The sequence below is a fragment of the Epinephelus fuscoguttatus genome, linkage group LG23 (genome assembly GCF_011397635.1).
Source record: "Epinephelus fuscoguttatus linkage group LG23, E.fuscoguttatus.final_Chr_v1".
Lineage (NCBI taxonomy): Eukaryota > Metazoa > Chordata > Actinopteri > Perciformes > Serranidae > Epinephelus > Epinephelus fuscoguttatus.
Window position 1 is genome coordinate 9,138,596 of NC_064774.1, and position 26,871 is coordinate 9,165,466.

General features: G+C 45.1%; 1 pseudogene; it reads right to left on the reverse strand.

Moving 5' to 3' along the window:
* The window catches only part of LOC125884447 (NACHT, LRR and PYD domains-containing protein 12-like), a 127,362-nt pseudogene that overhangs the window by 20,726 nt on the left and 79,765 nt on the right, over positions 1-26,871 (reverse strand).

Consider the following 26,871-nt stretch of genomic DNA (forward strand, 5'->3'; position numbering starts at 1 on the left):
CAGATACAGGCGTCTGCTAACAATCAGGTTTTTTAGAGTCCAACCCAAACGTGAAAGGCACAGTTTAGTTAATGTCAAGTATTTAACAACACAGAGACGTGTGGTCAGTGGGATGTGGTGATTCTTAAACTAACATGTGTACAGATGTGAAGCCCTGACTATATCTGACTGATCTTTAATGAAAGCTGTTGTCTTGTATCAAACATGAAGCTCATAGTCAGACACAGTTTATTCAGCCTGTGTAGTTGAGGGGACAGGTCAAACTGATATGATGCTGATTTACAGGAGAATTCATATGAATGGAGGTTGAACCATGAACATAAACTACAGGTCGCCTGTAAAGCATTTTAATAAATCAATCTATCAGAATTAAAACAAATGGAGACTGAGAACAAACTGATATATGAGTCTGATTATATTTGAATAAATCACCATCATATCTGACAGGATTTGTGTGTTCCTGTGAATTCCTGTACAGACTGAAGGCTGCTGGAAACTGTCTGACTTGACCGCAGCTTTTTGTCACCGCCTCCTGCTGCAGCTCTGATCTCGTCTACTCTCCAGGCGAGGCGCAGGTCATCTCCAACGAGCTGATCTGATCTGAGGGCGGAAACCAAAACTCACTCTAACAAAGAGCAGGGAGAGCTGACTGTACACTCAACATCTTCCTCTGCAACAAAACTGCGCCACAACCCCTCGGCAGAGTCCCCCTTTTCTCTCTGTGTGTCTATAAACTAGAGCTTTTCACTGTGACGCACATTCAAAGAGTTGACACAAGAGCGCGCCCGAAGCACCGGAGCGCGCAGATCCGTAGCTGCGCGCAGGCCTCAAAGCCTGGTTGTAAAAACAGCGTCAGATGATGGTGGTGGTAAAAGCAAGTGTGATGATGAAGCTGTGAAGATGTGGCACTGACCCAACCGACCCTACTCTCCCCTAGAACACACTAAACAATGAATAAACATCAACACTCACCGTGTCTCACACCACCTGTCTTCCTCTCACTGCTCTGTGCAGTTTAACATGGAGTCTGAACACACCACTGACTTTATACTTTCACTTTCGTTGTTCCTCTCTGTTGGCACCTCCCCCCCTTTTTATTGACAGTAACACAGAGACTTGAGTCTCTGTTATTAGGGTCATTATTATTATTATTTTGGTGCATAAACATCAGAAATCAACACAACAACAGCCAGGCTGCCTCTGTTCTCTTCTCTGTGACGCTGACTGGTGGTGATTCTTAAACTAACATGTGTACAGATGTGAAGCCCTGACTATATCTGACTGATCTTTAATGAAAGCTGTTGTCTTGTGTCAAATATGAAGCTTATAGTCAAATATGAAGCTTATAGTCAGACACAGTTTATTTATTTTAGAATATTTTAATGATTGTAATGTCTGTCAGTAAACACCCAGTTTATTGACTTATAGTCCTCGTCAGTCAAAAAAAGCTCTACATGTGATTTATATCTTGTTATCTGCAGGAACAGACGAGTTCAGCACTGGTCATCAACTTATAGGACATATATATGAATATGACAGCAGCGATCGTTGCACGTTTCCATGGCAACGAGTAAAACAGTCTCAAGGGCTGTCTGTCAGCCGCTCACAGACTTTATGTGATGACGGTAAATACGTCGCCCAACTGAAGATGGTGGACATGTGGATTCAGCCTCCGACTTCACCCTAACTTTTGGTCACCGCCTCCTGCTGCAGCCGCCTGCTCTCGTCCACTTTACAGGCGAGGTTCACCTGGAACGATTCACCTGATGCGTGTAGATGACGTGATTCTCGTGGTTAACTAGCACCCACTCCTGGACTTTCCCTCTCCCACACACTGGCCCACACTGGCACTCTCACTCCACTGTTAGACAACATGAAAGAAAGGAAAAACGCCCGCACATTAGCGGGTCTCAAACCAGCAGGTAGTTGTAAAGTATACTGGCACTGACTCAGTCTGGAGCCCTGATAATATCATCAAATGATTCAGAGGACCTGGAGAAATTCCTCCATGTCAGGGGCAAGGCTGAAAACCAACCCTGAAGGCCTGTGACCTTTGACCTTCCAGGCTGCATTGCATTCAAAACCAACACGACTGCATAAAGGATGTTACTACATGGACTGAGGAACACTTTGGAAACCCACTGTGGGTAAACACAGTTCATCGCTGCGTTTTACCTCACTGAACGCAGGAGCTGCTGGTCTACCGCTGCCTCCATCCGTTAGCTTGTTTGTGCTGTTGTGTGTTTTAAAGGGTTAGTTCACATTCACCAAAGTCACACATGAACACAATAACGGCTTCAGTCCCCCGTAGGAAATCGCTGCTTGACAGCAAGCTAAAGTGGTTAAAGGTTAGACAGATATTGTTTTTATTTCTAGGTGGCTAAAATATATTTTGCCGCTGCCCTCGTCCACAGCAGGACATTGCTGAGCTTCCATGTCGGTACTCCTGCCTGCTTCTCCAAACTGGGGGTGTGTTGACTGCCATCTACTGCAGGTAATACACTGACTGTGGGTACGTGTCTCATACAGCCTCACTTCAAAAGATCCAAACTGTCCCTTTAATATAAACTGTGTGTCACAGAAATGCTTTTTCTTTTTCTCTCATCGGCTCCATACGATTCATTTATCTTTAGTATTTATTCAGGGCAGTTTGGCTCCATGTTCTTTCACAGCAAAGCTCCAGAAACACAAACAGACAGAATCAATACAACAAACAAGGTGCAGTTATTATAGGCAGGTTTTTTCTCCTCTGAACTTTAAATTTGAAACGTCAGGATTTCTTCTTCTTTGTGTTGTCGTCACATTGCACTGCTGGTTTTATGCATGAAGAGCTGAAGACAAATGTAACTTGAGTGAAACCCCCCTCACCTCTGACAGTCAGCCAGCTGTCTGCTGATCCTCCAGCTCCAGAGACACAGTTACATTTGTAGAGTCCTTCATCAGATGGAGAAACACTGTGGATGGTCATGTTTCCTGTGGAGCTGCTCCTGATGAAGACGCCATCTTTATAGGAATCAGCTGTGAGGTGGAAGGAAGACATTGTGACTCTTGGTCTGCAGCTCAGAGTCACATCACACAGAGGGAAATACATGACTTTATGAACACACTTTATGTTTCTCACCTCTGTTCTCATCTGAAATATCAATATGATAATCCAGCTGAATGGTGGACACGCAGAGTCCAGAGTGCTGCTCAGAAAAGTCTCAGAAACAGAACACAACAAGACAACAAGGATCTGACATGAACTTATTAAACCCACTGAGTGCTCATGGAAATATCTGCTTTATTTATTTGTTATAGTGTACCGTGCTCCTGGCCCGTATTCTGAATTTGTATCTGAATTCTCAGAGTTTTTATCCAGTTTAGTTCTTAAATCAGATAAAGTTATTATTGTAGGCGATTTTAACATTCATGTCGACGTTGATAATGACTCCCTGGCTACTGCGTTTATCTCATTATTAGACTGCATTGGCTTCAGTCAGGGTGTACATGAACCCACTCACTGTTTTAACCATACCCTCGATCTAGTTCTGACGTATGGAATTGAAATTGATAACCTAAAAGTCTTTCCACAGAATCCCTCGCTATCGGATCATTATCTGATTACTTTTGATTTCTTTTTACTCGATCACACGCCACTCAGCAACAGTTACTATACTAGATGTTTATCAGATAGTGCTGTCGCAAAATTTAAGGAAAAGATTACTCCGTCATTAAATTCAATACCAAGTCCTCAGTAACAGAGGTTTCCCGCACCGACTTTGATCATTTTGTCGATAGCGCCAGAGGCTCGCCAAGTAACAACACTTGACTCTGTAGCTCCTCTTAAAAAGAAGTTAAAAAAGCAAAGAAAATTCGCTCCTTGGTATAACTCTCAAACCCGTAAGTTAAAACAAATATCACGAAAGTTTGAAAGGAATTGGCGATTAACCAAACTGGAAGAATCTCGCTTAATCTGGACAGACAGTCTCAAAACTTATAAGAGGGGCCTCCGCAATGCCAGAGCAAACTATTACTCAGCATTAATAGAAGACAATAAGAACAACCCCAGGTTTCTTTTCAGCACTGTAGCCAGGCTGACTGAGAGTCAAAGCTCTATTGAGCCTTGTATTCCTTTAGCCCTTAGCAGTAATGATTTTATGAGCTTTTTTAATGACAAAATTCTAACTATTAGAGGCAAAATTCATGACCTCCTGTCCTCAGATAGTACCTATCTAACCTCAAACACAGCTGTAAAACCTAATATATATTTAGATTGCTTCTCCCCAATTTCTCTTCAAGAATTGACTGCAGTGATTTCTTCATCTAAATCATCAACGTGTCTCTTAGACCCCATCCCAACTAGGCTACTTAAGGAGGTCTTTCCTTTAGTTAACACTCATATATTAGATATGATCAATATATCCTTATTAACAGGCTATGTACCACAGTCTTTTAAGGTAGCTGTAATTAAACCTCTACTAAAAAGCCCACCCTGGATCCAGAGGTGTTAGCCAACTATAGACCAATATCTAATCTTCCCTTTATGTCAAAGATCCTTGAGAAAGTAGTCGCAGACCAGCTGTGTGATTTTCTCCATGATAATAATTTATTTGAGGAATTTCAGTCAGGATTTAGAGTGCATCATAGCACTGAGACAGCTCTAGTTAAAATTACAAATGACCTTCTGATTGCTTCGGACAAAGAACTTCGCTCTGTACTTGTTTTATTAGATCTTAGTGCTTGACACAATTGACCATCAAATTCTACTGCAGAGACTGGATCACTTAATTGGCCTAAAAGGTTCAGCACTAAGCTGGTTTAAATCTTATTTATCTGATCGCTTAGTTTGTTCACGCTCATAATGAATCGCCATTACGCACATCAAAGTTTGTTTTGGAGTTCCGCAAGGTTCTGTGCTCGGACCAATCCTATTTACTCTATATATGCTTCCTTTAGGTAACATCATTAGAAATCACTCTATAAATTTCCATTGTTATGCGGATGATACACAGTTGTATTTATCGATGAAGCCAGAAGAAAGTAATCAATTAACTAAACTCCATAATTGCCTTAAGGACATAAAAACGTGGATGAGCACCAATTTCCTGATGTTAAATTCAGACAAAACTGAAGTTATTGTTCTTGGCCCCAAACAACTCAGAGACTCTTTATCTGATGACATAGTTTCTCTTGATGGCATTGCTCTGGCCTCTAGCACTACCGTAAGAAACCTCGGAGTAATATTTGATCAAGATTTGTCTTTTAATTCTCATTTAAAACAAACCTCACGGACTGCATTTTTTCATCTGCGTAATATTGCGAAAATTAGGCCTATCCTGACCCGAAAAGATGCAGGAAAAATTGGTCCACGCTTTTGTTACCTCTAGGCTGGATTACTGTAACTCTCTGTTATCAGGTAGCTCTCGTAAGTCTTTAAAAACTCTCCAGCTAATTCAGAATGCAGCAGCACGTGTACTAACAGGAACTAAGAAACGAGATCATATTTCTCCTGTTTTAGCTTCTCTGCACTGGCTCCCTGTAAAATCCAGAATTGAATTTAAAATCCTACTGTTAACTTATAAAGCTCTAAATGGTCAAGCATATCTTAGAGAGCTCATAGTGCCTTATTATCCCACCAGAACACTGCGCTCTGAGAACGCAGGGTTACTCGTGGTCCCTAAAGTCTCCAAAAGTAGATCAGGAGCCAGAGCCTTCAGCTATCAGGCTCCTCTCCTGTGGAATCATCTTCCTGTTACGGTCCGGGAGGCAGACACCGTCTCCACATTTAAGACTCGACTTAAGACTTTCCTCTTTGATAAAGCTTATAGTTAGGGCTGGCTCAGGCTTGCCCTGTACCAGCCCCTAGTTAGGCTGACTTAGGCCTAGTCTGCCAGAGGACCCCCCTATAATACACCGGGCACCTTCTCTTCTTCTTCTTCTTCTCTCTCTCTCTCTCTCTCTCTCTCTCTCTCTCTCTCTCTCGTATTCTATTACTGCATCTTGCTAACTCGGCCATTCTGGATGTCACTAACTCGGCTTCTTCTCCGGAGCCTTTGTGCTCCACTGTCTCTCAGATTAACTCATATCACAGCGGTGCCTGGACAGCGTGACGTGTGTGGTTGTGCTGCTGCCGTGGTCCTGCCAGATGCCTCCTGCTGCTGCTGCCATCATTAGTCATTAGTCATACTTCTACTGTTATTATACACGACTATTGTCACACATGTATACTGCCAGATATTAATACATACTTTCAACATATTGTACCACAGTAGCCAGAACTATAACTATAATATTATTACTTTCAATAATGTTGTTGTAAGCTACTGTCATTACCTGCATCTCTCTCTCTCTCTCTCTCTCTCTCTCTCTGTCTCATTGTGTCATGTGGATTACTGTTAATTTGTTATGCTGATCTGTTCTGTACGACATCTATTGCACGTCTGTCCATCCTGGAAGAGGGATCCCTCCTCAGTTGCTCTTCCTGAGGTTTCTACCGTTTTTTTTTCCCCGTTAAAGGGGTTTTTTTGGGGAGTTTTTCCTTATCCGCTGCGAGGGTCATAAGGACAGAGGGATGTCATATGCTGTAAAGCCCTGTGAGGCAAATTGTGATTTGTGATATTGGGCTTTTTAAATAAAATTGATTGATTGAATTGAAAATTGATTAAATATTGATCAACTCCATGCAAACATTCAAAATCAGACTCAAATGATCAGATGACTCAAGATGAGGGAACAAAGCACTGTTAGATTTAAAATTTAAAGTAAAGCTCATCAAAAACCTGAGAAGATGTACAGATGGTGAAAGGTACGTGGAATAAAAGTATAAAGTCGATGGAAAGTACAAGGAGCTCAAAATGTTGCTCAAGTACAGTACTTAGTTACATCCCACCACTGCTGTGTGAGCATGTCCACATACTTTTGTCCAGATAGAGAAGTTTTTGAAATGGAATGATTTATTTTCTGAGCCCACTAGATGGCGCTCTTGCTTTAAAGAAAACAGCTCAAGGACAGACAGTCCAGTGTACCTGTAACCCTTTGTTGAACAGAGAGCGCCATCTAGTGGGCTCAGAAGATAAAGACAAAGCTTCATGAGGCTTCATTTGCTCATCACTACTTGTCGCCTACTTTACTTGAGTATTTCCATTTTCTGATACTTTATAGGCCACTTTTTATTCCACTACATCTCAGAGGGAAATATTGGACTTTTTACTCCACTATATTTATTTGATAACTTCAGTTACTTTGTAGATTCTTAATACAAAATACCATCAACTAATAAATGATGTTATTATAGATTAAACTACGCAGCAGTTTATAAAGTCATTAAAATGAGCTCCATCTTTACCAGCTGCAACATTAAAGTGATGAACACATGAATGCATCAATAATTATAATCCATAATATAAATGGACCATTCTGCATAATGAGCACTTTAACTTTTGGTACTTTAAGTGTATTTTGATGCTGATACTTTTGTACTTTTACCAAGCAGTAACACTTTGAATAAAGAACCAGTGATGGAGTATTTTTAAAGTAAAGATCTGAACACTTTCACCACTGGAAATATGTAAGAGTGTTCTGATGTCAAAATGTGGGTTCACCATCATGAAACCAAAAATGTAAATGCAGTGAAAATATTCTAAACATAGTGTAAACTGATTTTGATTTCTTGAGGTGGCTTAAAAACATTTTGTCTCCATTGATTTATTGTGTCAACACACTGGTGTCTGCTGCAGTCAGTTACAGAATATAATGACTCATATGAAATAACCTGAACACACAGAAGAATAAAGAAGATGTTTACAGAAATATAATCTGACTCTGATGAGAATGATTCAATGCACATGCAGACTTGTGCATTCTGACATCAACCTCTGAGATACAGGAGAACAAGAAAATGAACATCAGTTCTCCATCTTTCCACAGTGTGGCAGTCTCACAGAGCCAGCTCTATCTCCACAGCGCTGTGTCAGCACCAGAGAAAGGTCTGCAATCATCCATTATGTTTCTGATATATATATATGGGAGGAAAACACTCCGGATTGCTTTTGTTTCTTTAATCCAATCACAGTCGTCCTGGGCGGAGCTAAGCCCAGGATGCATATTATTAGATCATTCTGCTGTTGACAGTTTTTCTTTGGGGACATCATTTGCAGTTGAAAATAAATACAAGTATATGTTATCATAATACTCAGCATATCGCAAAACGTTTAAAATGGCAATAATATTATATCTTGATCATATCATAACGTGGGGCCTCCGATCCTTATTAACAGTCGTCACTGTGTGATTCAACTTTCAGAATCAGAAATACTTTATTGATCCCCGAGGAGAAAGTGTGATTCGTTACAGCCACTCTGATGTAAAGACTAAAGAATTATCAGTAAAAATAGGAGTATGAAATAGAAGCATGTGAATATAAAGTAATACAATTCAATAAAATAGAAATAACAATGTTTAACACTAGTACTTAAGATAGTAAGAATAAAATATCTTCAGTGTGCTGAGTCTGTGAGTGTGTAAAAATATACAGATATGTGCACTGTGCTACATTACACTGTATAAACTACTGTTACATTCAGAAATATAAAATATGTATTGTGCTATAACGGTTACTACAATATATACATCCACAGAATAAAGACAAGAATAAGAATAAGAGCTGTGGAGGTGAAGCCTGATGATATTCAGCTCTAGAGGAGCTGGTTAAAACCACAGATGAGTTGCTGTATGTGGCTCCAGCAGATCGTCATGACAACAGTAACACAGAAGCTCCTGTGAAGTGGAACCGGTCGGTACATTAGTTAAGTCACGGTGACTGGAGCATGCTGCTACCAGAGTTACAAGATGTGACATATCAACTCTGACTGGCCGAGACCGAAAACAGATCGACATCAGGCATGATAGTCCTGCAAGACGGAGTCGGGGCTTTTCTGAGGTGCGTTCAAGTTGTTTGATTTGTTGTAGATTTTAAAACAATTCCCTGAAACAAGAAAGCAGACACGCCTTATTGCACGATCCAAATCTTTGACACAACTCGCCATCTTCAGTGTGTGTTAGCTCGCTGGTTGTTGTTGTTTCCTGTAGTGAAGGGGATTTGGAAACACTAACACGCAGATAGTTAAAGGAAGGGAGAATGACGGCTGTAATCAGCGGCCCCATGGCAGGCTGATAGCCACAGTCCACATCCAGAGAGCCAGACTAACAGGGTGGAGACAGGCTCGGACTGGTAATCTGGCAATTCTGGCAAACGCCAAATGAACTGGACCACCAGCAAAGTGGGGAAAAACATTGTAGGGAATAAATGGACCTGCTGGTTTTGGCTGACTTGATGTTGGAACAGCTCATCTGATCAGAGGTTACACGGCTCCAAAGCACACTACCTATTCTGAAAGGCAGGTGCAGTGGTACGGACTGTTGTCATCTCCCCACCCCGTTTAAGTGGTTCTGTCCATGTGGTGTCAGAAGTGAAGCAGAAAGAAACAAATGGAATAAAGACAGAAAGAGCAGAGTTGAGTCTAGAATATAAATGAAATTGTTAAAGGAGAAAACTGCAAAAGGTGGAACCTCCAGATGAAAAATGCCAGAGCCGAATTTTGTTCCCAGTCCGACCCCATGTCGTCATTAAGAGTAAAAATCTGCAGTCAGATTCAGGTGACGTCCAGGTGGAGGGTGGAGGAGGTGGCTGAGTGCAGAGCAGGAGGAGTTTCAGTGTAGGAGGACAGAGCAGTCATTGACACACTGATGATGACACTGTCAGATCCAGAGGAACACACAGCGATGATGGTGGACTTCACATTGTGTCTGACAGTGGAGCTGATCTCAGAGCAGTTCAGGCTGCAGCACTGAGAGTCATCTTCACCTGTGATTCCTGTCAGTCACTGCTGGATGAAGCTCTCCTCGCCAATCTACCTCCCAGTAACATGGTCCAGTCAGAGTCTCCCTCTGGATCATCAGGACACAGCTGATCCTCTCAACACGTTCACCGTCCTTTTTTATCAAACTGCAGATGGCTTCCATCTGATGAGAGAAGAAGACAAGAGAAGTTATAAACCAGCTGTCAGTCAGTGATGCAGCACATCCAGTATAAAGACCAGTAGGGACTTCCTGTTCAGAGCAGAGTGGAGCGGCTGTGTAGCATAGTCGGCTTCCTTCCAGCTCTCATGTTAACGTGTTGGAGTGAACACACTGAGCTGGAAGCTCACAGACCTGTAGAGACTTTGGGCATCAAGTCTGTTTACTCTGCAGATTTCACTCAAGTACACAGTGTAAATAAACTGCTGAGAGTCCTGAACGCATCATGGCTGCACAAACAGAGGGATTCACTTAGGGTGATCATATTTTGATTTCCAAAAAAGAGGACACTCGGCCAGCCACTACATAGCCAACTTAAATGATACTCGCAGCTTACTCAAAGATGCCTTATCATTTTAATATATTTAAAATTTATATTTATGGATAGAAAATTCAGTAATATAACAAAATAATGTCTCTCAAAGACAGAAATTCAGATAGGCCCCAATAGGGACACATACACACAGTGGAGTGTGGCGATCCAAGCCCGACGGTACCCGACAGGTCAGCCGGGTTTGGTCAAAAATGTAGCTATAAATTGTATTCGGGCTCGGGTCGGATTTGGTCAGCTTTCAGTGAAAATGTAGTGTAAAACTAAATAAAATCCTATTGTCTTTCCTGTTTATTGCTTGGGCACTGTTATTTACGTGACAACACCTGAACATAACACACACAGACACACAGTGGCTGTTTGTTTCTACCTCTCGCCTTGCTGGAAGTCTCGGACCTCCAGCCGCCCGCCTCCGCCTTGATTAAACGCTGAAAATAAAATAAAAGAGGGAGACAGGTTTTTCCTATTTTATCTTATTTTGTTTTATTTCTCCCTCTCCTCTCGCTGGAAGCGGACCTCCGCCTCCCGCCTCCCGCTCCCGTCTCAAACACGGAGGTCTCCCTCTCCGCTGAGCACGCCCGGCCTGTAAATAGCCTGTAACCATAACAACTGTGTGACACAAACTCAGTGCTTTGGTCATTAAATAATGTCGGGCTCAGTTCGGATTCGGCAGAAATATGCTGCCCGTGCCGCACTCTAACACACACAAACCCAAACACACGGAAAACCGGATATTATCATCAGTTTATAAAAACCCAGACGCCCGGATGCCCCGGACGGGACATGAAAAGTGGACATTCAGTCTGTTAGAACAAATGACTGAATGAAGAACAAATACAAACATCCTTCATTGTAACACTATAGGCTATAACAGACACACACACACACACACACACACACACACACACACATACACACACACACACACAGAAACAGGAAAGCATAACAGGTCCCCTGTTATCAAGGTCAGATTTGATGGTGTGACAGTTTGATGAAGGAGGACAGCTGTCTCTATACATGTTGTGATGCTGTCAGCTGTAATCCAGCTTCACTTCCTGTAGACATGAACACAACAACAGTCGTCTTCACATCAACTTAAACACATGGGGCTCTAGTTTCCCAGCGCAGCGCAGGTGGCGCAGGGTGGCGAGCTAGAGCTAGTTTCGAGCAGTGCAACCTGTATGTGGCGCAGGCGCGCTCAGTTTGGTAGTTTGGCAGACCAAGGTGCGCTGAGATGGGTGTGGCGGTGCAGCAGGGGGAGGTGTCGACAGATCCAGCTTGGCGGCTTGGCGGTTGACAGTTTCGTGCCAAAAGGCTTCCCTGAAGGTCCGCTAAAAGCTCGCCAACTGAAACCACGTCTACTGTCAGCGCAGGCGGAGCGCTACCGGTGTAAGCCGAAGTTTGGCTGACTGGCGGACAGTGCGCACACGTCACCAAAACCTCACAGGCAGGTTTCCAGAATATCAGGCACATTAATAATGCAATAAATACCCAAAAAAAAAACACTATTCAATGCAACTATCTGCAGTCAGCACATAAATGTATCTCTATATCGACTGTCCCGTCACATCTGATGTCAGATCAAAGGGGATTGGCACCGTTTGGCACGTTTGGCACGTGTAATGGAAACCCAACCTGATTTGATTAACACAGCTGCAAAATAATGAGTTCACATCCCTCTCAGCCAACCACAAACAGCCACTGCATCAGATAGGGAGTATATATTCAGCATCTGTCATCTTAGAAAAGTCAAAAGAAAAGAAACAGAGTGAGACTGCGAGAGAGAAAGAGAGAGCGCACGCGCGCACGGGAGAAACGCAACACTGATTTACAATTGTGGTGACCTCCTCCCAGGCTACCTTTGCATCATCAGCCCGTGGAGGTCTGCTCGCAGTTCTGTATATTCAGACACTGCGAGCTTGGACCTCCCGGACCAAAACATCAATTTCCTCCTGAGAGAAGTTTGGCCGTCTGATGCTGCTGCTCTCTTCTGCCATGGCAAATTGAGTAAACTCTCATTACGCCGTCGCACGGCGCATTTAAGGGCAAGGAGAGGGGCTCATTTGAGTTCACATTACATGAAAGCACAGGGGACAGTATAGAGAAAGTCCCCAGGTTTCATATATTTTTAAAAAATAAAGTGAAACCAGCCCCGAACCTAATGGTGGGAGAATTTGGGGATTTCCAGGCCTAGGTCATGTTTGGACAAGGGCCCAAGGGGCCTGCCACCAATAGATTTGGACCAGATGGAAAAGGACTAAAAAGAAAAAGAGCTGCCACCAGTAGGTTTGGGCTTAGGTGGGAAGGATTAAAGGAAAAGGGTGGAGATTCTCTCGAATCTTCACCAGCATAAAAGGAAGAGCGCAGAGAGTGAAACTTCAGTCTTGCTCTGGAGCCTGACTCATAGAGTTGTATGTGTTGATGCTTGTGAATACATTAAACTCGACTGCACCAGATTCTTCTGACTTCTGATTCTTTGACTCTAGTGTTTCTCTAAGTGTCAGCCAACTGAACCTAAGATACTAAATCAACTCAGAGGACAATCTGCAGGAGAAGTAGAAGACGAGGTCGGGAGCCATCTGGCCCACTTCCAGGCACCGATTTTCACTTCTACAAGTGGCGAGCCAGCCAGGAGAGAGGGGAAGTCAGAACTGGAGAGCAGTGGGCTGCACGCCAGACATACAGGTGGCCACCAAAATATGGTAAGCAGAGCTTTTGTCTGCCTAAACCAGGTGTGTCTGGGGTGCAGTGCTGGGGCCACCCAGGTCAAAGGTATTTGGCAAATTTCCCTCCTCTAAAGAACCTAATTGTGGTGTGCTGATTGATTAAGGAACTAATTAAGGGCATTATTGAGATACAACTGACATCACTGGAGACGGTCGAGTCTGGTGCAATAAGTGTGATCTTGGAGCGGAAAGAGTGTATGTGTGTGTTAAATGTATGGTAACCAAGGTAAGAAGAGATAGTTAGAGTATTTAAAGTATTAAGAAGACAAACAAAAATAAGAAGTGCACAAGTGTAGAAGAAACCTGTAAGAGTTATACAGGAAGAGAAAAAGAACCGGTAAAAGAGGAAAGAAACAGAGTAAATAAAGAGAAAAGAGATAAGTGAAGCATATCCGTGGTTATCGCTGCCTATCTTGCTGGCACCCCTTTAAGCCTGTAGAGGCGGGGGTGTTGTGTCAGACGGCAGGTCCGCGCGCGAGTGAATGCCAAATAAATAGAAGAGAAAATAAAGAGCTAAGTACATGAGAGCATATCTGCGGATACCGCTGTCGACCTTGCCAATATTCCATTCCAACAAGGGCAGGAGTGGTGTGTAGGGAGGACAGGACTGAACGGGCAGAATGCCAAAGAGTTAAACAATAAAAGAGAACAGTCAGCAGATCGATCAGTGTATAAAGTTGTAACATACCTAAGTGTAACATATAAAGATTGTTGTAAATACAGTAAAGTGTGAAATAAAGATGTGAACAGTAGTTGTAAATACAGTAAAGTGATGAATAAAAAGTAAATGTAAAATAAATAAAAAATACTAGACGACTGACCTAACAGACATAAGGAGGGGGTGAGGCATACAAACAGTAGAAAAGACCTAACCAATAAATCAAGCACATAAGCTTCACCATTGTAATAAACTTCAATGAGGTGAGATCAGACAGAAAGGAAAAAGGGAGTACCTAAAATAGATGGAAGTGGGAGACGATAGTGGAGATGAGGTCATAGAAGAACACTACAGTACAGAGGGTCCTGTAGAGTACAGAGGGATACGCACACACTTTTGGTTGGAAAGAACCTACGTAGATAACGAAGGGGCTGAGCATTGGCAGGACGAGCAAGAAATTAAACAGAAGCTCTGGCAAATCACTAAATTCATCAACTTGAAAAGAGTAAAAGAAGAGTTTCCAGGTGCCCCGTGGGAAAAGATTTTGCGCAGACTGTGGGTCCCTTACTCACTAAATCCTCTATTGCAGAGCTTGTGTGATAATTATAAGAACAGACCAGTAGCTTCACTTCCTCTGCACCATATAAGTATACGAGGCCAAGAGGGAGTGAGATACGCTCCACGGCTGCAGATTGTTGTCGTGCCCAGAAAAGTTGAGTGGGAAACAGGTAAATTTGGGTGTTTAACCCAGGTTCCCCAAGGGGACAGGTCACACAAATTAGAGTACAACCCATATAGAGAAAAGAAATATAAAACTGCCATAACAGTAGGGAAAATCATAGTACTAATACGTACAAAAGAAACAGACGAACAGCCAGAGATCCCAAGAATTAGCGAAGCCAAACAAGGCTTCATGGGAGCCAACCAGGGAAAGATGGAAAAAGGGGTCTTAACCCCAGTGGAGGTAGTAATGCAGCAACACCCAAGTCGAGTGAAACGCATTAAATGATGTGTGAGCAAATGGCACAAAAGAACATCAGGAACAAATCGTTGGCCTATGGAAGGTACTTTCAATCGAGCATGCTGTGATGAAGTAGAGTCAGAATTAAGACACATTGAAGCTAAAGACATCAAAGCCAGCTATAAGATAAAGAACAAAAGAGCTAAGGAGAGGGAAGTGCTAGGATGGTTCAGACAAGCAGGAGGAAGAAGACAGATGGTGCAGCTGGAGGAAAAGAAAAAAGAACACCAGGATCAGGAAGAAGTGACACCTACAGCTCCGTGATGCCTACAGCACCACCCCTACCCACACCACCACCGCCCCCATACCCACAGGAGCCAACACAGCCAACAATAGGACAATATCCACTAAGAGATGCAAAAGCCATGGAGATGGAGGGTCGATTACAAGGGAAATTCACAGCGACCTTAACTAAAAATACTAAGCAAGAGGTGAAGAAAAAGAAACAGCAGGAACCACGGAAAAAGCTACCACTGGAAACAGCGCTTCCCTCAGAGACGGACAGTACTGACGGATTGTCGGATGATGACGGGGACACAGAAGCCACTGACTTTGAATTATACACCAAGGCACATAAGGGCAAAAAGGGAAGAGATGCTGAGCAACCAACCTGGAAATGACAGATCTCGCCAGTGTGGAAGACTCTCCCCCCAGGGAGAGGCGATTGCACAAAAGGAATGAGAAGCCGAGGCGGGAGGACGGATACGAGTCCCTCCATTCAAGCTCCGAGCCTATGAAAAAGTCTTCTCACCATTCAAGCTGCTCGAGCCTCCTCTTTGGGGAATCCAGGTCCCCCACGGCAGTATCACGGAGGAATGAGGAGGAGCCAGTGTCACAATCCAGACCCCTGAGTGCCCTGATGGAACAACAGTTGCAAGAATGGTTGGAATGAGAGGCGGAGCGCCTTCAAAGGCGCCAGGACAAAGAGCGTCAACAGGTGGCCGCCATCGACCCCACATCTCACCCAGGTCAGAAAATGAAAAATGAATCATCCAATGGGTGCGGGGGTCCCGAGGAAGGTGCCCCAAGGGGAGCTTCACCGGGGGGTACTCAAGACATACAGCTACTTCAGCAGTTGGAAGGGGTGGCTCGAAGAGCTGAAGATAGAGTACAGCGCATGGCTCAGGAATTGGAGAAATTAAAAGAGCAGCTGGAGGAGGATGGAGCCTCCCAGCAGAGACAGAGGGAACCCCAAGTTAGCCCCACAACAGAGCATATCACTCTGACACTCCAAGGCACTATGGAGACCGATAGAGCACAGTCAGAGGAAGCACAGGCCACTGACAAAGGACAGAAAACAGACAGAAGAAGCTAAAACCAAGTTGGCATGACACTAAGAAACGGGAAAACAGTAGGTGATCAACTGATGGACCTGTCAGATGAAGAGAGAGAAGGTTCCATGTGCCCCATTATAACAAAAACTGGTGGAAGAAAGCAGAGCCCTGGCCCTTCATGGACATGATAGGCCTGACAGAGTCTACCAGTGCTCACAGATGGAGCTGATAAATGGATCATGGCTTTAGAAGAAACCACAGCTGGTATACAGTTGGCTGTAGGAGATATTAAAGCTATACTCACCTATGTGGCAGGAAAACAAACCACCAAGGAGATATTCACGGAAGCTCACTTAGGAACAGCCATTGGAACCAATGTACACGATGGGGTGAGTTTTGGAGACTACTGTTCCCGGGTGTGGCAGCAACTGAGAGCACACTACCCAGCAAAGAGAGACCCATCCAAGGTGGAAGGAGAGACCATGGGGGAGGATGAGTGTCCCTCCAAGTTCCTACACAGCTTCCAGAAAAGGTGGAAGGAAGAAACAGGGGAAGCATGGAATGCTAATAAAACGATGAGCCTGTTCAAAATGATGGTTAAAAAAGCCATGCCGGGGGATGTACAGCGACGCCTGGAAGGTGTGGTAGGACCGATGAAGATGGATTGGCCACTGTTTTCAGAACACTATCCATCATGTGGAGCTCTACAGAAAAGATAAAAAGAAAATGGAAGAGGATAGCAAACAGCTAGCCAACAAGCTGACGCAGCTGCAGCTGGGAGAGCTAAGTAAGCTGGTCAAAAGGAAAAGAGAAAGAAAAACTAAAGTTCAGGCCCCATGGTAATGGCAAACCAAACAGCTCCCCAGGCCGTCCAGCCCCAAGTGCCTCTGCAACCACAGACCCAAACACAGCAGGAAATGACAATTCTGCCAATACCACGCATCACCATTACTATTACCAGCAGCAGGCACCAAGAGGCGGAGGCAACCAGCGGCCCCCAAGGGGGCGGGGCCGAGGTGGACCCAGAGGAGATACAACGTTTCGAGGAGGCTGGAAGGGAGGCCGAAACAACATACCAGGAAACCAGCACGTGTTCCAGCAAACCGCGCCCAACCAGTAACCAGGCCCGCCAGACATGGGTACAGGTTATCCAGGAGCCAACCCAGCTCCACCTGATAACCTGTGCTGGGGGTGTGGTCAACCAGGCCATATACGGGCCCACTGCCCTAGTAATCCATGGGACGGTCCAGCACAAAACTGGCCCAACACGGAGCAGGGACGCCCCTGGTAGGGGTGCCCGAAGAAGCCTGAGGGGGAACTAATGTCACCAGCAATATCACTGCAGTCACAACATGAACCAATCATACCTGTTGTCATCCACGACCATGAATACCCTTTCATGGTGGACACAGGAGCTACATATTCATGCATTGGAAAAGAAGGTTCTAGGTTCCCCCTCTCCACATCATCTATAAAGACAATAGGCTTCTCTGGGAAATCACAAGTCATACCACTGACGGAACCCGTTCCAATGCTAATTGCAGGCAAAGTTATATGCGCGCCCTTGCTATATTCAGCTCATACCCCAGTAAACCTATTAGGGAGAGACATTCTATGCCCATTAAAAGCAAAAATCATGTGCAGCCAAGATGGACTGTATTTGGATTTCCCGGACGAACCCCCACAGAACATGATGCCACAGCTTCCCCTGGGCAAAACGCAAAAACAACAAGCACTTGCCTACTGGCTCCAGCTGACACCAGAAGAGTCACACCTCAAACAGGCATGGACTGAATGGGAGGTGTGGATTCGACTTCACTATGACACAGCACATACCCCCACTCTGCCACTGCATTGCACTCATGTATGACAAAGATCTGACTCATGTAGATTACCAAGAATGTTGGGATGTTCCCTCTCTCCCTCCCTCTGTTGTCTGGGTGGTTTCAGGTACCTAATTCCACGCCGCATCACATTGTTAGTGGCAGAAGGTTATGAGTCTCATCATCTTGGTCCTATGGTCAGCGTGCTCTGCAGGTGCAAGAGTGGGTACCCAAAAAGAACAAGTACATTCACATCTCAAAAGATAAGCAGTTTATCAGAATCTCAGTCAAGGTAGGTGATGAAGCAGTAGCAGATAAGGTAATGGTAGATGGAAGCACACCCACACACATGGTAGTCGCCGCAGAACATGGTGAAATGCTAAACCAGGTCCCACCCCAGTTGTGGACAGCCCATAGGACCGATGTAGGCTTAATAAAATCAGCCCAACCTGTTCACATTAAGCTAAAGCCACACATCAATCTACCATATCAGAGGCAGTATCCTCTCAAGCAGCATGCGATTGACGGTATCAGGCCAACGATTAAGGGTCTGTGGAAGCAGGGTGCTGGTTAAAATCAAAAGCCCTTGCAACACACCCATTTTTCCCATCAGAAAACCAAATTCAACAGACTACCGTTTAGTCCATGATTTGAGGGCAGTTAATGCAGTGGTAGATGGCGAAGTACCACTCGTTCCAGACCCACACACGTTGCTATCGAACATTCCACCAGACACCCAATGGTATACAGTGATCGATTTGTGTTCAGCCTTTATCAGTGTACCACTACATCCAGATTCTCAATATCTGTTTGCCTTTACGTACGAAAATCAGCAATATACGTACTCGAGGCTTCCACAAGGGTTCTCCGATTCGCCGATATTTAACCGCATGTTGACACAAGATTTAGCAAGTTTAAACATGCCAAGCACAGTTTTGCAGTACATAGACAATCTGTTAATCTGTAGCCCCACAAAAGAACAATGTGAAAAAGACTCCATTGCCGTGCTCACAGCTTTAGCACAAGGAGGGCATAAGGTCAATAAAGATAAGCTGCAATTCTGCCAGCAGTCTGTAGAGTACTTGGGCAGACAGTTGAGTGGGGACAAAAGATGTATTGTACCATCTCAGTTAGAGGCAGTAATCAAGGCCCCTCAACTGCAAACAGTGGGCCAGATGTTATCTTTTCTGGGCATGGCAGGCTACAGCAGGCCGTGGATTTGTGACTATGCCATCAAAACTGCTCCACTCAGGGCTCTGATAAGGGCAGCAGGGCAAACCAATAACGCAGCACAGTTGGTGTGGACAGAGGTAGCAGAAGGAGCGTTCCAAGCTCTAAAAGTAGACATGCAATCCGCTCCAGCGTTGGGGACTTCTAACTATGCTAAACCTTTTCATTTATATGTAGCTGAAAGATCAGGCTTTGCTTGTGCTGTGCTCATGCAAGACACACCTACAGGGAAGCAACCTTTAGCATATTACAGTACCAAGCTAGATAACAGAGAAGCTGGGCTGCCGCCCTGTATCAGGGGCTAGCCGCAGCTGTATTTGCATTTCAGAAGGCATCATCACTGACCATGGGACACCCAGTGACGTTGTATACTTCCCTCCAACTTCATGCGCTACTGACAAGTCCACGATTTGTTTTAACACAAGCCAGATGCACGGGCTATGAGGTGATCCTATCAGCCCCTGAACTCAACATTCAGTGCTGTACTATCATTAACCCTGCCACCAAACTGGTGTTACCAACAGAAGTTACGCCACATGATTGTATTCATGATACAGACAAATTTATGCGTGCTAGAGAAGATCTTTTTTTGATGGGTCATGTTTCCGTGATGCCACTGGTAGCCACGCCGGCTACAGGGTTGTTCAACTCGATAACGATGGCCAGAACTTTGTCACATTGCAATCATGTAAACTCTCTCAGCCATGCTCAGCCCAACTCACAGAAATAAAAGCCCTAACAGCAGCATGTAAATTAGCAGAAGGAAAGTCATTAAATGTATATACAGACTCAGCGTATGCCTATGGCGTTTGTCACGTTCATGCTAACATATGGAAACAATGAGGGTTTTGCAGAGCTGACGGCACTCCTGTCACTCATGGAGATGCCATCCTTGAGCTATTGGAAGTAGTAATGGTAGTGACCATTGCGCAAGGGGGGAGATCCTACGGAAATTGCAAGCAGTATGGTGGTCACCATTCATGGCAGCTACAGTAGACAGAGTACTAAGCAAATGTGAAACTTGCACAAGATACAACATCAGGAAAGTTTTTACAGCCCTCTGGCACATATACCACCTCCAGACGGACCCTTTAGACACCTCATGCTAGACTACATAGACATGGGAACACAGTCGAGAGCAAGAGGAATGAGGTATATCTTGGTGGTTATATGTAGATACAGTAGATGGGTGGAGGCAAAAGCCACCGCAAGATGAGACCACAGAACAGTTGCCAAATTTTTGTGTCAAGAAGTCTTCCCAAGGTTTGGGATGCCAGATACTATATCATCAGACAATGGGAGCCACTTTGTGTCCAATGTTTTGATAGAGACACTAAAGAAATTAGGAATTAAACAAAAGTTTGGCTGCGTATACCATCCCCAGTCACAGGGAGCAGTAGAAAGAGCAAATGGTATCTTAAAGGCCAAAATAGCTAAAATAGTGGCAGATAGCGGAGATAAGCTCAATTGGGTGGATGCTTTACCGCTTGCTCTAATGTCAATGCGCTCACAAGCCAGCAGAGTCACGCATCTAACACCGCATGAAATGCTTACGGATTGACCCATGCCAATACCATATTTGAGAGGTCTCTACGAAGGGCCCTCGCTGGAACAGCTGCAAGGTGAAATGTTTGATTACTTACAAAGTCTGACTCGTATCCACAGGGCTGTGTTCCAGCAGGTGAAAGCCACCACTGAGGACAGAGGGGTCGAAATCCCAGAGGACCTTCAAAGAATACTTCCTGGAGAGTGGGTGTACGTCAAGGTGTTCAAAAGGAAGTGGGACCAGCCACAAAGGGAAGGTCCATACAAGGTCATATTAGCCACACCAACTGCCTTGAAAGTAGAAGGTAAGGACGCTTCCATCTTAACCACTGCTGCAGACCTAACAACCCAGAGAGACCTATACCTCGGCCTAGAGCCAGGCAGAGAGCAGCTCCCCCAGATCCACAAGGGGAGGGCGAAGCCGCCCCAAGGGAAGTAGAGGGTCATCCAGAGGGGGAAGGTGATGCCTCCCTGCAGGAACAGGGGACCAGGAGGTCAGCACGCTTGGCGCTCAGACGGGACCGGGGCAGAGTTCGGAGTGACAGCAGTGGGTCGCTGCCAGAGAGGGTGTCATCAGAGAGTACCTCGGAGGGAGGCACCCCGTCCACAGTGGCTGGCGATGAACCTCATGAGTCGTCATCTGATGGCCGCAGGGACGGTGATGAGGGCCCAAGCACAGAAAGAACAGAGAGAGCAGAGGGAGCAGAGGCAGAAGGAAGAGAAGGAGAAGAGAGCAGCAGCTCAGAAAGCAGCAGCCCAGAAAGCAGCAGCTCAGGAACAGGCGAGGCAAGAGACACAGAGGTCAGACGCAGACACAGGCAACGCAGACAGAGGAGACACAGGCTCCAGAGAGGGACCAGCCCCTCGGTAGACCAGACCAGGGAAGGCCTGAAGGCTCAGATAATACTGGGGGAGGAGTTAGATTAGGTATAATAGCGGCAGTATTACTAACCCTATTGCTCATCCTGGCAGGAGTGAAACAAAGTGAAGGAGCAGAGCAAGGTGGACAGAGCCAGGAGCAAGTAGGCAAGTGTGCAGTGGCACTAGGGACCATAGCCGCAAAGCAGGGCAAGATACCATACAGAGAGATAGTACAATTAACCTATTATAAATCGCATACTTACAACGATATATTGGTGGAGGGTCCAGGAAACATTAGGTTGCATGGCCAGTCCATAGGACCACGCTGTAGTGCAGAAGGTAGGGTGACAGCAAGAGTTAGGTGTGACACCAGAGGTTGCACCGACATAGACACAGGCGCAGCATACCTATAAAGGTAGCCCGCCAGTGGCTCCAGTTGGATCCAGTGCCCCAGAGAAAATCAAGGGATGTGAGGGAACGGAGAGTAGAGGTAATAAGAACAACTACTTGGAAGTCCAATTAATTCTATCAATGGCTAGAATACTCCGCTAAACAAGTCACCAATAGCTCATGTATAGCATGTATAGCACAGGAAGAGGGGCTTACCCAGGGTCAGGCCTCTCCCAGACATAGAGGAATGCGCACGCACATTTTTCTGTTTTACACAGTGTACCATGTGGATGGCAGCAGGGAGAGGGAAGCACACTAATAACACTGCAATTTGTCCTGTAAGTCCTAAAGGCGCCCCTGAACCAATCAAACAGGAGTATCAAGTGTCTCCAGTAGTGCATTTGGCACGAGATACTGTATTCCCATTTTGTATAGCACAAGGAGATGGGATAGAAAGCGTGCTAGACAATTCCACCTCCCTCAACACCTCCAAAGAGGCAGAGGAGCTGATCCAGTGCAGGTATGAAAATATCACGAATGACGGAGTTCCTACATCCTGCAGGCGGGAAAAGATATGTAATACCACTGAAGAAGCCAAAATTCAGTGTGAACAGGTAATCAGCGGTGCTTCAAAGAATTCAACTATATGGTCAGGCAATTGTACAAATGCCGCTTGGGTAGGGATTGGTGATCTTAGTAACGGCACAGAGCTATTGGCAGACATATTTTGGATGTGTGAGAGCGATCGCCAGGTACAAGCTGTACTACCAGCAAATTTGACAGGAATCTGTGCCCCAGTAATGCTAACGGGACAAATTATGATAATAAGTCTAAACAACAGTCTAAATAACAGTACTTCACACAGGTCTCGTAGATCGACTGACACTCAAACACACCTCTGGAAGGAGGATGGTAACATATACATTACATATGATCAGGTACCGTACGGGATGCCCGAGGGGCATCAGGCTATATCAGAGGACTGGATATCGTGGGCCAGAGGATGGGGTTCCGTGCCCCTTGGTGGATACTTTGTGAACGCTCAGTACATAGAACGTAATAGCCGCTGGGTAAATTATTTGTGGTATAATCAGCAAAGATTTGTAAACTGGACCATAGAAGCGTTACAAGGAGTAAGTGAGCAACTGCATGCCACATCCTTGATGACGGTGCAAAACAGGCTCATTATCGAGACGATGCTTGCTCAAGACCAAGGGGCCTGTGATGTGATAGGAGAAGATTGTTGCACTGTCATCCCCATGCACACAGGGAGGATGGCAACTTAACCGAGCCTTAGACAACATACGTACATTAAGAGACCAACATGTGCAGCACTCAAATTGGAACACTAGGATTTCCTCAATTTGGGATTGGCTAGCAAAACTATCCCCTGGGAAGATTTTACGAATGATAGGAGTGCTGTTGGGACTTATTGTGTTGACCCTTCTTATAGTAGCTTGTTGTGTTATTCCCTTAGAGCGGTTAGTGTTCAGAAAGGCCATGGAAACCCACATGGGACAGTTTGTCATAATAGACCAAGGTCTACGACTCCATCAAGGTGCAGAGCCATATGAAGACATGAGTGGCTCTCAGGGAAAGGTTCCAAAGGATCAAGACCAGATCACAGGGCGTTATGTCAGAAACCAATATGAGATAATGCCACGAGGCATGGCATAGAATTAAGTGCTGAAGGGAGAGGTAGACAAACCAAAAGGTGAAGTGCATCAAAGACGTCCTTTACAACCTTAAGATAGGTGCAGAATATGGCTGAGAACTGGAGAACCCCATATCCATACCAGCAGAACCCGGGGGGCCACCCTGGGTTCCAGTGCCAACAGCAGGGGCCAAATGTGCCAAACCAGCCTCCTCCGCCATATCCACAATCTCCACCTCCACTGTTCCACCCAGGGTTACCCTGTCCGATGGCCAGCTGTCCTGCACCGGCCTCTACCCCAGCGGAGGCGCTCCCCAGATGATGCTGTAGCAGCTCTACGCTCAACCCCAGCCATCAATTCAGCCACCAACCCAACCTCCCACCAATTCCCTGCTCTGCTACATATTGCAAGAGATCCCGGACCCGGTCGAAGCCCCCAGTCAGAGTGGGGCCCACCAAGAGGTGCCCAACCCAATCACCAGTAACACTAATCCGGATGGCAAAGTCCAGGCGGGTCCCAGCCGAGAAGGAAGCCAGGGGGATGTGAATCCAGGCCTGCAGTGTTCCCAGTACCTGGTGCAAACCACATTAAAGGTTCAGACAACCACCACAGCACAGGCACCACCTAAAAAAAGAAACCTTAAGGACAGTGCCCGCACTAGGTTGCTGTCATTGCACTCCCATGATCCATCGTCATCGTCAGAGGATGATATTGGACCATTGCCATCCTACTCACCTACCAGCCCACCGCCTATAATGCAACTCACACAGGCATACCAGGAATCCCACAGTGAGGGTCACCTGTCAGTACAGGCCCTATCACAAGAAACACATGAGGTCTTGGAACAGGAGTACGGGGTGTGTCCAGAATACGTGGAAAGTCGTCTCTGGAGCCTGCCTGATGGAGTGCCAACTATGAAAAGGCATTTGGACTTGGAAAAAGAACTGCGCACCCAGCTCCATCCTGTTCCCGCAGGCCCATTCCGCCGACTTGTGCGCAGTTACCCCCAAATACTGCGGAAGAGACTCCGCAGAATCCACTTTGCCTCCTACAAAATCAGAAAGGTTGAAAACAAACGGCTGCAGAGGGAACACATGCGGCTAACTGAACAGGAGACACGTGACCTGCGTAACCAAGTCCTGGAGCTGACCCAGGCTAGGGATGCCTTACAACAACAACTGGTCAGATATCAAGCCTTACAACAGGAGGTTGGAATGCTGAGGGACCAGGTGGCGTTCTATCGGCGCCTGAGGATGGTGGGCACATCTGCTTATGTGTCTGATGGACAACAACCAGACAGTAATACTGGCTAAGAGTGACATGTATTTTGTCAACTGTGACCAATATATAAGAAGGCCATTATAAAATAATCATGCATGCAATCATGCAAATCATTATTGCATAATGCTCACGCAGTGTGATTAGTTAGCAGAAGGCACACTGGAGTTTATGTGTGATATTTACTGATCATAGCTAAGTGGTATGGGACTATGTAGCCACATAGGGGTGAATGTAGTGTAAGATTTAATCTTTAATCAGGTAAAGGTGTTATACTGCATAAGTTGATTAAGAGTAAAAGTTCATATAACAATGTTTTATGTATAAGTTCCTATAAAACTGTTTGTTATGCATTTATGTGTGATTAAACAATGTTATACAAGTCTATGTATTCAGAACACAAGGTTATGTATTCACACTGAAGAGCACATATATACCACACCATGTACTGTTTAATAATAACACACACTCTAAAAGTTCACATTGCATGAAAGCACAGGGGACAGTATAGAGAAAGTCCCCAGGTTTCATATATTTTTAAAAAATAAAGTGAAACCAGCCCCGAACCTAATGGTGGGAGAATTTGGGGATTTCCAGGCCTAGGTCATGTTTGGACAAGGGCCCAAGGGGCCTACCACCAATAGATTTGGACCAGATGGAAAAGGGCTAAAAAGAAAAAGAGCTGCCACCAGTAGGTTTGGGCTTAGGTGGGAAGGATTAAAGGAAAAGGTTGGAGATTCTCTCGAATCTTCACCAGCATAAAAGGAAGAGCGCAGAGAGTGAAACTTCAGTCTTGCTCCAGAGCCTGACTCATAGAGTTGTATGTGTTGATGCTTGTGAACGCATTAAACTCGATTGCACCAGATTCTCTTTGACTCTAGTGTTTCTCTAAGTGTCAGCCAACTGAACCTAAGATACTAAATCAACTCAGAGGACAATCTGCAGGAGAAGTAGAAGACGAGGTCGGGAGCCATCTGGCCCACTTCAAGGCACCGATTTTCGCTTCTACACTGTGCCAGAGTGCACGGTGTGCCAAACTTGCAAAATCTGCCTGGCCACACCCAGTTGGCAAAGCGCAGGTGCGCGCCCCGCCTCGCCCGGTTTGCAAAACTAGAGCCCATGATCTCAACAAGCTTCTCTCTGATCTGATTGGCTGACTGTTCTCTGTCTGTCTCTCTGTCCTCTCCTGAAGACTGTCACCATTCCCTCTTTGAGCCACTGAGAAGGTCTGAGGTTTACAGGAAGTACTGGATCTTTGCTCTGATACTAACTGTGTTTAATATAATACTGCTGAAACCAGCATGGACCCACTCCAACCCTCTACTGACCTCAGAGTCTCCAGTTTACAGTGTGGACTCTCCTTCTGATCACACAGCAGCTTCACATCTGAATTCTGCAGGTTGTTGTAGCTCAGGTCCAGCTCTCTCAGATGGGAAGGGTTGGACTTCAGAGCTGAGGCCAATGAAACACAGCTGATCTCTGACAAACTGCAGTAACTCAGTCTGAATGAAGAATAAATGATGTAGATAAAAATCATTAATAATACAATCCGATGTGTTCAGGTGTTAAATGTGTAGCTCAACATTACTATGTCCTGATCAATGAGCTTTGCCCTAAACTGAGTAGAGTGACTTTGTCATTGTGTTATTGTGCTGATCCCAACAGGATGCAGGTTAAAGACTGGAAAATACAAAAAGTGAAAAACAGCTCTCATAAATGTCATTGACAACGTGCTGCTACTTCAATAAAGATGTAGTGACTTCACCTCTTAAACTCTGCCAGCTCCACCAGTGGCTCCATCATCACTAACTCATGTTGTGCAGCCAAACACAAATCACTTATTTAAAGAATCATCAGGGTAAATTTAAGTTGAAATCAAGTGTTTAAAGCAGGGCTGTTCAATTACAAATTCAACTGGGCCGGATTTTAAACCAGAAAATGTTGATGGGCCAGACATTTTCAGTCCACAGGTAGGCTGTCTCAGATACATTTTAAGATAAGTGACAAACTAAGTTAAACAGAC